Below are 15,683 nucleotides of genomic sequence, written 5' to 3'. Positions count from 1 at the left end.
TTGTGAGCCACCACATGGTTGCTGGGAATTGAACTCAGGACCTCTAGAAATGTAGTCGGTGCTCTTAGCCACTGAGCCATCTCTCCAGCCTATTTTCTCCAAATTCTTAAAAGCTATTAGCTCATTTTCAGGATTCTGGAAAACTATTTTGATCACTTTACCGGTTCTCAAACTTTCAAAGACGAGTCAGAGTTTTATAAACCCCCCTTTTTACCATTCCAGAAATAGAAGGCCTCATTCATTTTTCAGTATTATCTGACCTTACCAGAAAATTCAGATGTCTGTGATGACATCTGGTTTATAAACATGTTTATATATAAAACATATGTATATACAATAAATAGAAAAGGAAATGGATGTGTATGCGTGTGTGTGTGTGTGTGTGTGTGTGTGTGTGCGCGCGCGCACGCGTGTGTAAGTGTATGTTTCTGGATGAAGACTGATTGTGTGCTATACTCAACACTTTAATCTCAGAAGCCTCCTTCCTTGCCTGGCATAGCTAGGCTCATCTTTCTGAAGAATACGATCCCACACCGAAGCAGGAGACAGTAAACTGTTACCAGCGTGCATTTGACTGTTGGCAGGAAGCTCTTGTCTTCTGTGTCTTTCAGATCTTTATACTTTGCTCCAAGATTTTAAAATTATCTCTTAAAGAGACTCTGTAAGTAAGAAATGGTCTTAAAATCCCCATGATTCTTAAATAAACATATACTTTACATCCTAGATCTATCCTATGCAAAAATATTCTATATGTATTTCTTGGGTTGTATTGCTTGGCAAGTAGATTTTTCATATATTAATACACACTAGACCTTAATCTTGGACTTTCTGAATGAGTCTCTGATTCCAGACCTGTGTCTGCTGACACACCAGCTCTTTCCAGTCTCCCATATGTCTCCAGATTGCAAGCCAATTTAAACTTTCTCATGTAGCTGAACTCAGCTAGGTAAACCTAGAATCAACAGAAATGACCCTAAGTTTAGCCAAATGTACATTAAAACAGTCACTGCAGTTCACGGAGAAGGAAAGCTTGGTCGCTGTGAATTCCTTATTGTCGCTGAGACTGAATGCCTATCCTTATGCAGTTGTGAAGGGTTCTGTGTTTCAACGGTGACGGGATGAGGTGAGCAGCCCCTCAGGAAACAAGCTTGTCCAGGCTCCCTGGCTCCCAGTAGTTCTTGCTTCCAGGAGTTCTAGAAAGTTGTACTCCTTGGAATGCACCCCACAGCTAAATATGAACAAGGAAAAAGGACCAGCAGGCAAAAAGCATCCTTTTAGAATATGATGCGCAGACATTCTGCACCAGAGACCAAGGCAATGGACGGTTTTCTGAAAGAGAAACCTGGGAAGATACTCAGCTGGGAAGATGAAGCCATGGCCTTGTTAAATCTTAGGAAGAATTCCATAACTGTGGAGTCTGGGGAGATGATTCTGTGATTAAGAATATCACTGGCTGTCATTCCAAAGGACCCAGGTTAGAGTCCCAGCACCTACATGGCAACTCGAACTGTCTGTAACCCTAGTTCCATGGGATCCAATGGCACAGTCCTACACACAGGCAAAACACCTGGATACATTATAAAAAGAAGACTGCACCTAAGGGGAACTGCCATGTGGGAGCTGCATGGAAGCTGGATAAACAGGCATCTCGTGTTTGGTGCTCTCGGACCTTGTTACTGAGCCACACCCCTGTCTCTGAGGCCTCAGCCACGTCTGCTGTGCCACTGAGTTTCTCACTGTCTGTGGAGCAGACAAAGCTGCTCCTCACACTCCACCCCACTGGGACCCTGCGTTAAATGGCCCTGTTTGATATTCTGGAATAGGAGGGACAACAAAGCTGTGTACTCCATTCAAGACTGCATTCCCTTCAAGAGGCCCAGAGAAGGTATGACTTCAGTATTCATTGAGTCAAGAAAATGTTAAGTATCTTTAAGGGGTTTTCTTTCCACTATAAAAAATATTCATTTTTTTTAATATGAAAGAATAAAAATATTTGTCTGTAATGTTCAAACCTTGCCATGGAGAGGTCAATTAGTGAAGGAGCACATATAGGGTGGGACCTTCAGTGCTCCCAGGGTGGTCTCCCTCACACCTGAGAAGGCCCCGCATGGTGCTCTCTGGCATCCCTGCACGAGGCTCTCCCCTAAACACATTGTGCTGGTGGGAGACAATATGAGGTAGCAAGGCCACTACTCAGTTTCTTCAGCTCTCTCATTTGCTACACTCGCCTCACGGTAGAGAGAAGAGATCACCAGAAGCGAGGCTGCTGAGGAAAACTAAGAATTGAATTAGAAGCCACAGTTCTTCAAAGCACACTGTTCTAGGGCTCACAATGCCCATAGACAGTGCCTGTTCAGAGCAAGAGAAGTACAAACCTCATAAGCACACACTCACCTGACCCAGAGCCAACCAAACATCACTGACTCCTCCAACAGCCTTCTAGTTTGGAACTCTGGCTTTTTTCTTCCAAGACCACCCTCAAATACCCTGTTAGTATCTTTAACTTCTTCCTGTTAAGATGCTCTCAATTCCACCCTATATGCAATCTCTCTTTTATAGCAAAATCAACCTTATGATGTCATGTGCACCCCCCCAGACACACATATAACTAAAAACAAACAAATAAAAAAACCAAACCAACAACAAATCTTAGAATTTTCTTTGACACATGCGTACATCTATAATTTATTAAAGATGAAAGCAATTTTACATACTATAAAATGAATGCATATGTTTATTTTTACATAAAGAATTAGACATTGGATCTGGGAAGAAGGCTCAGTCAGAAAAGTGCTTGCATGGCTAGTGTGAGGGCCTGGATTTTACCCCCAGCACCTATATATAAGCCAGGTGTGGCAGAATGCACCTGTGTATAAGCCAGGTGTGGCAGAATGCACCTGTGTATAAGCCAGGTATAGTGGAATGCACCTGTGTTATCCCAGTGCTGGGAAAGCATAGGGTGTCCTGCACTTGTTTACCACCAAGTCTCAATAAAGAAGTGGAATGTAATTAAGGAAGATAGTCAGTGTTAATCACACACATGTACATACACATAAACATGTACATGCACATATATAACAAGAATTAGGTATTGGTTGACTACTTGACAGAGTAGGACATAAGTCATCTTTCACAGTTTTCAGTGTTGATTAATATTTTGATCTGATCACCATCCATACTGAAAATGCCACTTCAGTTCACATAAATATGTAATATGGTGATACAATGAGATTTTTAAAAATGCCTTACATTCTAAGAGAACTTTTGCTGGACCTCACAGTTATAGTTAATAATACATCTTGAAGTCACATAAGACTTGAGGCTGCTATCCTACTGTGTACTCACCCTGTTTAACTTGCTTTTAAGAGAACAATGTAACCTTACTCACCTTGGATTTTCCATGTAATTAACGTTTGCAGCCTAAGCTAATGCATAGCTGTAATCTTACATTGCATACTCTTCTATGCCCTGATCCAGAGTAATGCAGCTGTGCTCTAACACACATCTGTGATGCACCTGTGTTCAACACCCATCTGTGATGCAGCTGTGCTCTGACACCCAAATGTGATGCACTTGTGCTGACACCCAAATGTGATGTACCTGTGCTCTGACACCCAAATATGATACACTTGTGCTCTGACACACACCTGTGATGCAGCTGTGCTCTGACACCCAACTGTGATGCACCTGTGCTCTGACACACATTTGTGATGCACCTGTGCTCTGACACCCAAATATGATACATTTGTGCTCTGACACACACCTGTGATGCAGCTGTGCTCTGACACCCAACTGTGATGCACCTGTATTCTGACACACATTTGTGATGCACCTGTGCTGTAACATCCATCTGTGATGCACCTGTGCTCTAACACCCATCTGCAGAAAGTGGCAACAATAGAGGTTGAAAGCAACTTTATAAACTGAATATCCACCCTAATGTTGAACACAATATTTACATGTGGCATGGTACACAATGAAGTTTGTAATACTATTTGTTGTCTGAGTCAGTTGGGGGTCAGTGACTTAATCCCTTATAAAACTCTGTTTGAGATTTTGGTAAAATATCTCATTTTTACCCCATGAGATGTTTTCTGTGTTGTTCAATAAATATAAAGTCCCTTAATGGAAAACACATGTACATATGGACACACACACAAAGGCATAGAAACATCTCATTGTGGAAGCTGCGGTGTGTCATAGTGTGTCCCACAGTATACCCCTCTGTCCACACATCTTCACTTGAAAATGTTCATTTCAGTGAGTCATTGGTCTGGTTTGAGATCTTTGGCTTCTAGAACACCATCAATATTGGATTCTCATTGGAACTCCTTTGGGTTATCCTGTTGCTGCCCTGTGACAAGGAGATCCTGCAGCTTTGGAACAGCAGAACTGGAGCTTTTACACATCCCAGACATTTATGGGTGATATAGATTTTAGGGTGGGCCAATCAGAGCCCCAGATCTGGGGCCGGGTAATAGGTGAGCTGGTCACCCTGCCAGCTCCTTTGTCCGCACCACCAGGCTGAGCCCTCCATTACCGCTCAGCTGGCCCATCCAATGTCAGCTCACACGTACCCACACCTCCAGAGCCAGCTCCACTATGCTACCCAGTCAAGGTCTGGGTCCCACTCTCCTAAGTGCTGCAGCCAGTGAGGGGCTGGGCCAGCTCTCCTTCTCTCAAACCCTTGGGGCTGGCTCACTGGTGGCATTGCCATCAGGCAAGTTCTACTGTGTTGCCAGGTTCAGGGCCCACTCCTCCCAGCCCAGTGCTGCAGCCAGCGAGAGGGCAGGGTCAGCTCTCCTGGCTACCACAGTGGAGGGAGAGGGCATCACCCCTGCACCCACACTGCCTCGTGCCAGATGAAGGGCAAGGCCAGCTCTCCCTCACTCTGTCCTTGGGGGCTGGCTTTCCTCTGTCCCTTCAACAAGGACAGCCCTACTATGCCACCCAGGCAAGGTGCAGGTCTGCTCTCTCAAGTACTACATCTGGTGAGAGGAAGGGCCAGCTCACTTGAGGGGACAGACTGCCTGCCATCTGCTCGACCCCAGAATGATATAAGAACAGCAACGCCACCAAGGTATCTTTTTGCCCATTTCAGGGGTAGGGGGTGGTGAGGGTGGGGGAGTAAAGTGAGGGGTAAGGGGCCGAGGATGAGGGGATAGTAATTTCTTTTCTTAATACAAAACCAGCACATTTGGTGACTCAGTTCATCACTAATGTGTTTAATTCATGCAATGTAATACAAAAGAGCAGAAATATGCTTGGGGCCATTTCAGAAATAGTTGAAATTTCTTTTTACTAATCCCAAGCCACAATTCACTGATTATTTGTCTTATGAGACTCAAGTGAGCAACTCAAGCAATAGTGTTTAAAGTCAAACATTCTAGCACAATGCAATCTAAAAACACAATAATTTAATATGTGTAATCAGAGAAATGGTAAATAGGAAAACATTGCATATTAAAAGCATCTTATGTTGTGTTTCCATGATGTTTCTAGGAGAGCAGAAAACTTGGAAACTTAAGAAAATACATTGGCCTTGTCTTAGCTCAGGTATTTCCGGCATCGTTTGTGGGCTCAGTGTGGTGGGAAAACCTGCACAGTGCCAAATGCATGACTGTGTGTCCCAACCCAAAGCTGCATGAAGTTTCCAGCAAACCTACAATACGGCAGTTTGAGAAGCTGGGCTGTAGGCTAATTTAGGGTTGTGATTAAAAACCTAGATTCCTTCCTATTCCTGAACTCAGTGAATCTCTTTGTGAAATCTGATGATGGAGCCCCCTTGTTTCAACTTTTACTGTTGAAGTAAGCAGGATTATGTCATTAGTAATATAAAATTAGTCAATGTCTCTTTCAGTGATGTTTGAAACTGGCCTGATGAATGTCCTACTCTGAACTCTCGGCAAATGGCTTGCCTCTCTGACTAAATTTAACAGCAGTCACACTAATAAAGTCACCGTCTTTTCCCACATTCTTGGCAAAGAAAAGGATGACTTAGTTGGAAGGGACACTGTAGAGAGCTGTTGTATGTAGGTAGCCATTGGTGGTACCCAGTGTTTCCTAGGATGGGGATGAGCCTCCCCAGCTCGGCTGGTGTTTGCAGAGGATCTGGGGTTAGTATCCTAGCAACACCAGTACCAAGAAAGTACTTGGGTTGCACAGACTGGGCCACCCACCATAACAGGAATCTATTCTTTCGTAGTCCTGAAGGCTGTGATCCTGAAAGCAGTCAGCAGGGCAGTGCTCCCTCTGAAGACTTCGGGGAAGAATCCTGTCTTGTTTCTTCCTGGCTTCTGCATGTTTCCAGCAGTCCTCCGTATTGCGTGGCTAACATGGCATAATCCCAATCTGACCATCATCTCTCTCACTGCCTTGTGTCTGTTTTCTCTTAAACACCAGTCACCGCATTAAGGGTCTGCCGCCGTGTGGGATGACTTCATTTTAACTGGTTATGTCTGTAGGCCTGCTTCCAAGTGAAGTCCACTAGAGTGTTGTCCGGCATCTGGACTAAACATGGCACTAGGTAGGATACTTTGGCTCTCAGCACAAGCCTATTATGGCCTCCAGGCAAGCTTTGGGATAAAGCTAGGGCTTGATCTTAAGAACCTTCTCAAATTCATTCTAGCTCCAGTTTTACAATTTAAAGGAAGAAGAAAAAAAACTATAATGCAGGTAGAAGGAATTGGGTACTTTCTGTGTCTCATGGTGTGATCTTTCTGTCAGTGGTAGGAGGCATCTTAGTTCATTTCCTCCATTTTTGTCTGGATAGCAATGCTCAAGTACCTGTAGTCGACTTAACAAACATGCCCATCCCTGCGTGAATCTGCATAACTCTGGAAGTTGACCTGTTGGGGACCAGTTCCAATATGAAAGAGGAGAGTGAGCACTCTGGGGGTCCCAGCATCTTCAAGGCACTGAACCTCTCCTTCACTCACTACATCCAACCACACAGGGGCAGGAAGGCCAGCCCACCATTAGATCCAGAAGTGGCCAGATTCCCTACTGCCAGCTACAAATACAAACTTTTCTTTTGTGGCCAATCCATCATCCTATCCATGGTGCAGGCAGGTGTAGGGGCTAGCATTCCAGTGGGTTCCATCTGTAAGGATGCTTTTGACTTTGATGAGGTCTCCATATGAAACCCTGTCCATTCCATATCATCTCACATAGCTGGGAGTCCAGAGGAGAAAGGATTCCGGGTCCATTCCTGCTGGGAACCCATCTCCACTTTCTTGGTGCTACTCACTAGAACATTTTGTCTTTTCTAGACTTCCTTTGTTGCCAAAAAAAAGATGGCTTCCAGCTGCAACTATGATGAGATAGCTCCTCTCAAAGGTAGAAAAGACAAAGGCCATTCAGAAAGGAAACTCCTTTAGGGGCTGGATGTCGAGCGCCCCACGTCCCGCTGGCAGGAATGGCATGCGACAACAGGATTCTTCTGCGAACAACCTTTATTGTACAGCACTCTGAGCAGGGGACCACGTGGAAGGAAAATGCACTGTTTATATATGCCCAGGAGACTCGTGTTGCTACCTGATTGGTGCACCCTCCAGTATCTCATTAGTATGCCCCGAGAGCAGGCTGTGATGTCTGTGGCACATGCGCACTACATCTCTCGGGCTGGACAATGGCTCTGTTTGCTAAGTCATCGGTGGGAAGCCGGCACCATCTTTGGGTGCAGTACAAACTGCTTCCAACAGCTGGAGAAATGGCTGCTTTTTCAGAGAACCAGAGTTCATGTGAACCCACATGGGCTCACAACTGTCTGTCACTCCAGTTCCAACGAATCTGACACCTTCTAGCTGCTGTGGGCACCCATGTGGTATACAGACATACATGGAAGCAGAGCATCCATTTAAATATACAAGCTATGATACAAATAGTTCTTCAGTTAGCCCAAGCCTGTCCCTGAAGAGATATAGCAGTTGTCTAGGAGGAATGTCCTTCACTCCTAGCTGCTCTAGCCTGAGGTATTGTTGCTAATGACTCATTATATTTCTGCCTGGTGTATGAACAGTGGGAGGTGAGTTGTCTTCTTCCTTTGAGACAGAGGCTGAAATGATAAACATATGTTAGCTATAGCTGTCATCACAAAGTACCATAGACCCAAGGAGCTAAGCAATAGAAAGATCAGGGCTGAAGAGAGAACACTTTTTGTTTTGTTTTGAAAATTTTTTAAGACTTATCTACCCATTTAATGCATATGAATACACTGTTGATGTCTTCAGACTCCCCAGAAAAGGGCATCTGATCCCATTGCGGATGGTTGTGAGCCACCTTGTGGTTGCTGGGAATTGAACTTGAAACCCCTGGGAGAGCAGTCAGTGCTCTTAACCACTGATCCACTTTTCCAGCCCAAGAGAAAACACTTACTGCTCTTTCAGAAGATTGGAATTCAGTTTCCAGCACCCATGTCAGGCAGCTCATGTCTACCTGTTATTCCACCTCACCTCCGGGAGATTTGATATTTTGATTTCACAGGTATACAAACACACACACACACACACACACACACACACACACACACACTATCTTTAAAACAGCAGCAACAAAAAACTGAATCAAGCATGTTGATGCACACCTTTAATTCCAACACTTGGGAAACAGAGGAAGGTGGATTTCAGTGGTTTTGAGGTCAACTTGTGCTATATAGTGAGTTTGAGGTTAGCCAGAGCTATGCAGTGAGACCTTGTTTTGTAATTAATAATGACAATAATGATGAACCGGAAAGTTATTCTTTTATAGTTCTGGAGCCTAGGCTATCATCTCTATAGGCAGTTTCTTGTGAGACCTCTCTTTGGCTTATATCTGGCTCATTAGATCTATATACAGTCTCCCCTGAGTGTGTGTTCAAGTTCTAGTCCCTTACATGAGCAGCAGATGTATTAGATTAACACCTTCTCCAATGACTTAAGACACCATCACATCATATAATCACATTCTGGTGTGCTGAGGATTACAACTTCAGCATACAAATTGGTGGAGGGGCAGGTAACACAGCAAGAAAAAGGAAAGAAGATAGTGTGAAGCAAATACTTTCTTTAAGAATGTAGAAAAAGGGCTGGAGAGATGGCTCAGTGATTAAGAGTACTGACTGCTCTTCCATGGGTCCTGAGTTCAAGTCCCAGCAACCACGTGGTGATTCACAAACATCTTTAATGGGATCTAATGCCCTCTTCTGGTGTGTTTGAAGATAGCTACTCATATACATAATGTAAATGAATAACCTTTTTTAAAAAATGAATATAGAAAAGGAAAGTGAATACAGAATGGGCAGCCCCAGAAGGTAGAGAAGGTTTTATTTATGATAATTTCAAGTAGAGATAAGTGCTTTGGGTTTTTTGGGTTGGTTGGATTTTCTTGGAGATAAGGTTTCATTATGTAGCCCAGGATAACCAGAACTCATTTTGTAATACAGGCTGGCTTCAAACTCATGGCAACTCATTCCTAAGCACTAGAATTACAAATGTGGGCTACCATGCCCAGTTAAATTTCATCACACACACTTTTTTTCTCTTGTGTGGGGATTGAATCCCAGGCTATGTGTGTGTTAGACAGTATTCTGCAGAAGTACTTGGGCTGGTTGGTGAACCTCACAATTTCTTCTGGATTGAACTTCCTTGCTGATTCGTGTGTGGTGTCTGCCTAGTGGACTGGTCTGAAGCCACTGGTTTGTGTTTGGTGTTTACTAGTAGACTGGACTGAGAACAATAAAGGTTGGGATTACCTCTAAGAACTATTTATAAACAGGTCACTTCCCTCATATCCTAATAACCTTTTACCTCTGGTTAGTAGTGGGCTAGAGGGAAGGTTGAACCCTTATTAAAGTAACTAAAATTCTTAACCCTAAAAATTTCTTCTTAAAAGATAAATGATCGAATGATCGAGAAAGCCTGGAAGGCTGGGCAGCTCTGGCAAGGACAGCTGGAGAGCTTTCTCTGAGTAGACTTTGAACCTCAGTCCAGTGGGGATCTAAGGGAAGAAGCAGCAGATACAAAGGCCTAGAAACAGGAAGATGCTTGCCAGTCAGGGGCACACAAACCGCATTGTGAACAATGGACCAGTCTGAGACCCAGGAGATCAGCAGGGGCTGGGTCACTAATCAGTGCAAGAATTTGGGGGTTCACTCCAAGATCTTACTGCTTCTAGGAAGACAGAGCGATTCTTATTGAACACGGAGTGTGTGTCCAATGAATAGAGAGACAGAAAGTCAACCTACTTATTATGCAATTGTACCAATGGTGGCTGTGAGTTCTGGCATATGATAGAGCCATTTTTCTCCGATAGGGTCCCTGAGAAACTTCCTTGAGATAAGGAACTAGATGGCCAAGGTCTTAGTTTTCATTAAGAGAGGGTCTCACTCATCAGCCCAAACTTACTTGGCATCAACCAGGCTCTCATGTTTGTGAGTCAGCTCCATTCCCATGACTCTGCTAACACTGGCAGTCTGCTAGGTCATGTTGCAAATCCTTATATCAGAAGGACTTGGCCTGTGTTTCTCATCATATTCACTCTAAAAAGAACCATTTCAAGGCCAACTTCTCCATGAACTGTCTGTGACCCTTCCAGGAAACGTCCCTTCTGAGTCATAGTGTCCGAAGTCCAATTATTCTGAGGCCACCATGCTCTGAAAGAGCTAAGTCACATGGAGACCCCAAGAGTAGATCTCTTTTGGTAGGTCTGCCTTTGACTGAACTGAGTCAAACCAACCACAAGAGTGACCAACTAACCCTTAGGCAACCAGAGCTGCAAGCTCGGAGTCTTCCCACCTCAGGAAGTAGTATTACAGCAGGTGGACACCTATCCCAAGGCTCTTAGCTCTAGGCTTCTTCTACTAGGTGCTGACCCCCTGTGGTCGTACAACTAATGATTCCTAGGTGTTTCTGGCAGGACTCATTCATGCGAGTTGGTTCTGAACACACAATGGGCATGCTTTGCCCTGCACATAGAGGCACACCACAAAACAGCACTGGCTGTTGCCCAAAATGCCATGGCACAAATTTGAGACCATTTATATGTAATGTTATGGACTATAGTCATTTTACAACTTCCTGCCCTCACAGAAACATAATGATTTAATTATGGAAAGAAAGTCCTTTAATATTTTCCTATCCTGGTTTCTTAGCATAAAAACATCAACATAGTACATCTTTAGATTGGATTGTGCTAGAATGCTTGATTTTATTATTTTTTTTATTTTTCCCCCTTTTTCATTTGTGTGGTATATATCTCTGTACACATTTTTGTAGGTGTGGGACCATATGTATGTGTTGGTGCCCATGTATGTGTACATGTGGAGGCTCGAGATTGATGTTGGGAGTCATCCTTGCTTGATCTACCACCTTACTCATTAAGGCAGGGACTTTCAATCAAGCCCAATTTGCCAATATGTCCTACTTAGCTTTATTCATCAACTTGACGCAGTCTAGAGTCAATTGAAGGACTGCTCACATCAGAGGAGCCTGTGAGCATGTCTGTATGGATTGTCTCCATGGTTACCTGACACAGGAGGGCTTAGCCTACTGTGGATGGCAGCTGGTCAGGTAGCCCTGGGCTGTAAAAGAGCTAGTTAAGCATGAGCCAAAATAAACCAGCAAGCAGAATTCTTCCACGGTTTCCGCTTCAAGTCCCTGTTTGAGTTCCTGCTCTGACTTCTCTAAATGATGGGTCTTGGGCTGAAAATGAAAGCCAAATAAATCCTGACCATTGCTTTGGTCAGGGTGGTTTAACACAGGAAGAAACTATAACCCCAGTTTTGCTAGCCAGTTATCTCTTCCAAGGCTGAAATCACAGATATGTTTTTATGCCCACCTGGTATTTATGTTGGTTTCTTGGAATCCAAATTCAGGTTGTCTTGCCTGGGTGGTGAGTCCTGGGTGAATCATCTCCTGGGTGAATTTTTATTTTAAAACTAACTTGAGTTTTGTTTTTTTGGAGTATTAAATATAATATGACTTGGGGTTAGAATAGCATCGCCAATAATTTCTGAAATGGCCCTAAATATACTTGTCTGTCACCCTGTACTATGTATTTGTATGAAGTGGCATTCTCAACATTGATGCTTACAAAAATCAAAATAGTCAACTCTGAGAAACACTGAAGATACTTTTATTTTCTGCAACATTGGGTTTTCAGCACATTCATCTCATTACTATGCAGACTTGCTTTAGTTTTCAATAGATGGTAAATTACATGAACATCAAGTGGTTGTCTTAAAATGTTTCTTTATGACTTATATGTTTGATTTGCACATCAGTTTTATGAACTATCTATTACTATGCTGAAATACCTTAACCAAAAGCACAGGGAGAAAGGGTTTATTCAGCTTACACTTCCACATAGTAATTCATCACTGAAGGAAGCCAGGTCAGGAATTAAGGCAGGGCAGAGACCCAGAAGCAGGAGCTGATGCAGAAGCCATGGAGGGGTGTTGCTTACTGGCTTGCTCCTCGTGGCTTGCTCAGCCTGCTTTTTTATAGAACCCAGGACCACCAGCCCAGGAATGGCACCACACACAATGGGCTGGTCCCTCTAATCAATCACTAATTAAGAAAATGCTTTACAAGTTTGACTACAGACTGATCTTATAGAGGCTTTTTGTTTATTTTTCGAGTAAAGGTGTAGCCCTGGCTGACCTGGAACTTGGTCTATAGATCAGGCTGGCCTTGAACTGACTGAGACAAAGCTTACATAGTACATTTCCCCTGCTTCCTTGGTTAGCATCATTGTTTTCTATATCCAGACAAAATGCCTTTCCGTGGTGCTTATGAACTCGATGTGACCACACAGGCCTGGTTTTACACCCTGCTTTGTGCCTGCAAGAGATTTTTGAGCCATAATTCCAAACACACTGGATGTGTGATCCAACTGTCACCATATGATCTGTGTCTGCGACATTTGGGTTGCATGGATGATATGCAGTATTTACATATAGCATGTATACATTTACTGAATGCTCGCAGCTCTCTTCTACTGTTTTAATTTACTTATTTATAGAAAGCTCTGTTGATGTTTGTTGGAATAGTCAAGGCTGAAGCAGGTTTAGGAAAAAGTAATATTTTCTTACTCTTTTTTTTTGTAATTGTTATTCTTGTTTTTGTGATAGGGTCTTATATGTGGTCCAGGCTAGCATAGCACTCACTTATATGAACCAGGCTGACCTTGAACATGTGACATTACCCTGTCTAGGTTTCCCAGGAGCTAGGATTAAAGGTGTGAGCCATCTTATATGGCTTTTTTAATTTTTGCAGCCCCTGTCCCTCTTTAGTTGTATACGTCTATTGTCTCTGCATGCACTGTAGTGCTAACTGTAAGCTCCAGTAGGTCAGAACCCAGTGGTCTTGTCATCCATTGGATCTCCAATGACCAGAGCAGGACCCAGTCCTTGGTGGATATGCAGGCTGTCTATGCAGTTTCTACATGGTTGATGACATCCAGCAGTGTCTGTATGAACAAGTCCAGTCTGAGGGGTTCATCTTTCCAGCCCTGCGGTGAGAGCTTGGCAAAGCTGGGTCAGTGGCTGATGGGAAGCTTCGCATTCCAATCCAACCTCAGACCATAAACCTGTCAGGTTGACTGTGGCCCTGGGATGGCATTTTGAGATTTGGCAAAGTTTCCTTTGTGTTTTCTACTGTTGGACATGTTACAGTTTAAAAATAAAGTGATTTAAAAAAAAAAACCTCATCCAAAATTCTACTTAATTTCTCATTGCTCTATAGTTCATAATCTGGCTGGCTGCTCCCTTCTTCCTGGTGCCTGTTGACTGCTACTCAGAGGTCCAGATGGGCTGGCTGTAGGATAGCCCTCCACTCGAGCCCGCCTTTGTTTCCAAAGCAGGGTCTACTCAGTGAGCAGATGTGAAAATGGTGTTGCTGGGGCCCTCCTTAGTTCAGGAATGGGGCTTTCATGCAGAGCCTTTCGCAGGGGAGGGGTGGAGGGTTGCCTGTGTCTTGCGAAGGGAACATTGCCATCTAAGACACAAAGTCAGAAATATGCTACACACTGATGTAACATTTCCAGTGGCAAAGGATTGGAGATACCTTAGCTGTCATACCCAAGGGACTTGATGAATAAGCCATGGAAAATTCTGGAAAATTCTCACAGTAGAGAGTCGTTATGGAATATGGCTGTGCAGAGTCATAACCAATATTATTTTTGATAAAAGATCAAAGGACACATTGAATATCAGCTATCAGCTTTCATTGAGTTATATTATCTGACTTTAAATTTTATTTATATTAATATTAATAATATTAGTATTGTTTTATTTCGTGTATATGGGCGGTGTGTCTATTTGTATGCCTGTGTACCACAAAAAAGGGTGCTGGATCTCCTGGAACTGGGGTTACAGACAGTTGTGAGCCACCGTGTGTGCTTCTGGGAATCTAATCCACAACTTCCTTAAAAGCAGCCAGTGCTCAAAATTTTGGTGCCATCTCTCCAGTCCCGCTATATTAAGTGGAAAGACAAAAGGAAAAAAATGGCTATTAAAAAGAAAGAAATAGCGAGATCGGGCTTCTGTGGGCACTGGGCACACTCGTGGCATACAGATGTGCCTGTAAGGATAACATACACACACACACACACACACACACACGTTAAATTTAATTAAACTAAAAAACAAACAAAACCCACAAACAAGGGCTAAAAGTTTTGGGCCATCGAGATGTCTCAGGGGGCAGAGGCACTTGCTGCCAAGGCTGGTGACCTGAGTCTGACCTCTAAAACCACTACGTAGTGGAAGGATGGAACCAAGTCCCACAAGGTGTTCTCCACAGTTATGCTGTGCCACACACCACTCCCTCAGGAACAGATAAATAAATAAATGAGTAAAAAATATTTAAAAATTGTAGCAAGGTGAATTACAGCTGTTCTGACTGTAGTCTGAGCCATAGTGACGAAGAATTACTTCAAGTGATCTGAAAAAGCAAACAGAGCACACAACACTCATGCTTGGTGACAGCACACATTAGGACAACAAAAAAAGTAAACAACACACAAACAAAAAACAAGCCATGAGAAAAGGAATGTAACTAGCAGGACTGGTGGTGCTTTTCTGGGAGATATTTTCCAAGACGTAAAATTATTCTTGCTTTGTTTAGAAACAGAGTCCTTCTCTGTATCCATGGCTACCCTAGAACTCACTGTGTAAGCCAGGCTGGTCTCGAACTGCTGCCTCCTGAGTGCTGGGACTAAAGATGTGCGCCACCACACCCAACCTAAATAAATTCTTTTAAAAAAGTGTTTTACATTGTGTGTGTGTGTGTGTGTGTGTGTGTGTGTGTGTGTGGCTTGCATGCAAGCGTGTGAACCACATGTATGCCTAGTGCCTGAGGAGATTAGAAGAGGGGGTTGGATCCCTTGGAACTAGAATTACAGAAGTTGCTGCCATATGGGTTCTAGGAACTGAACCAAGGTCCTCTGCAAAGGCAACAAATGTTTCTAACTGCTAAGTCATATCTCTAGCCTCAAATGAAACGAGAGAGAGAGAGAGAGAGAGAGAGAGAGAGAGAGAGAGAGAGAGAGAGAGAGAGACAGAGAGAGAGAGAGAGAGACAGAGACAGAGAGACAGAGACAGAGAGACAGAGGGGGGAAGGAGGCTAGGAACTCATCACTATCAATAAAGTAGTCTTCAGAACAAAGCCAATCCAAATCTCATTAATCTCTGAATAGATCTACAG

This window comes from Micromys minutus (assembly GCF_963924665.1).
Source record: "Micromys minutus genome assembly, chromosome: 17".
Taxonomy (NCBI): Eukaryota; Metazoa; Chordata; class Mammalia; order Rodentia; family Muridae; genus Micromys; species Micromys minutus.
The sequence above is the reverse complement of the archived record's forward strand: the minus strand, read 5'-3'. Positions refer to the sequence as shown.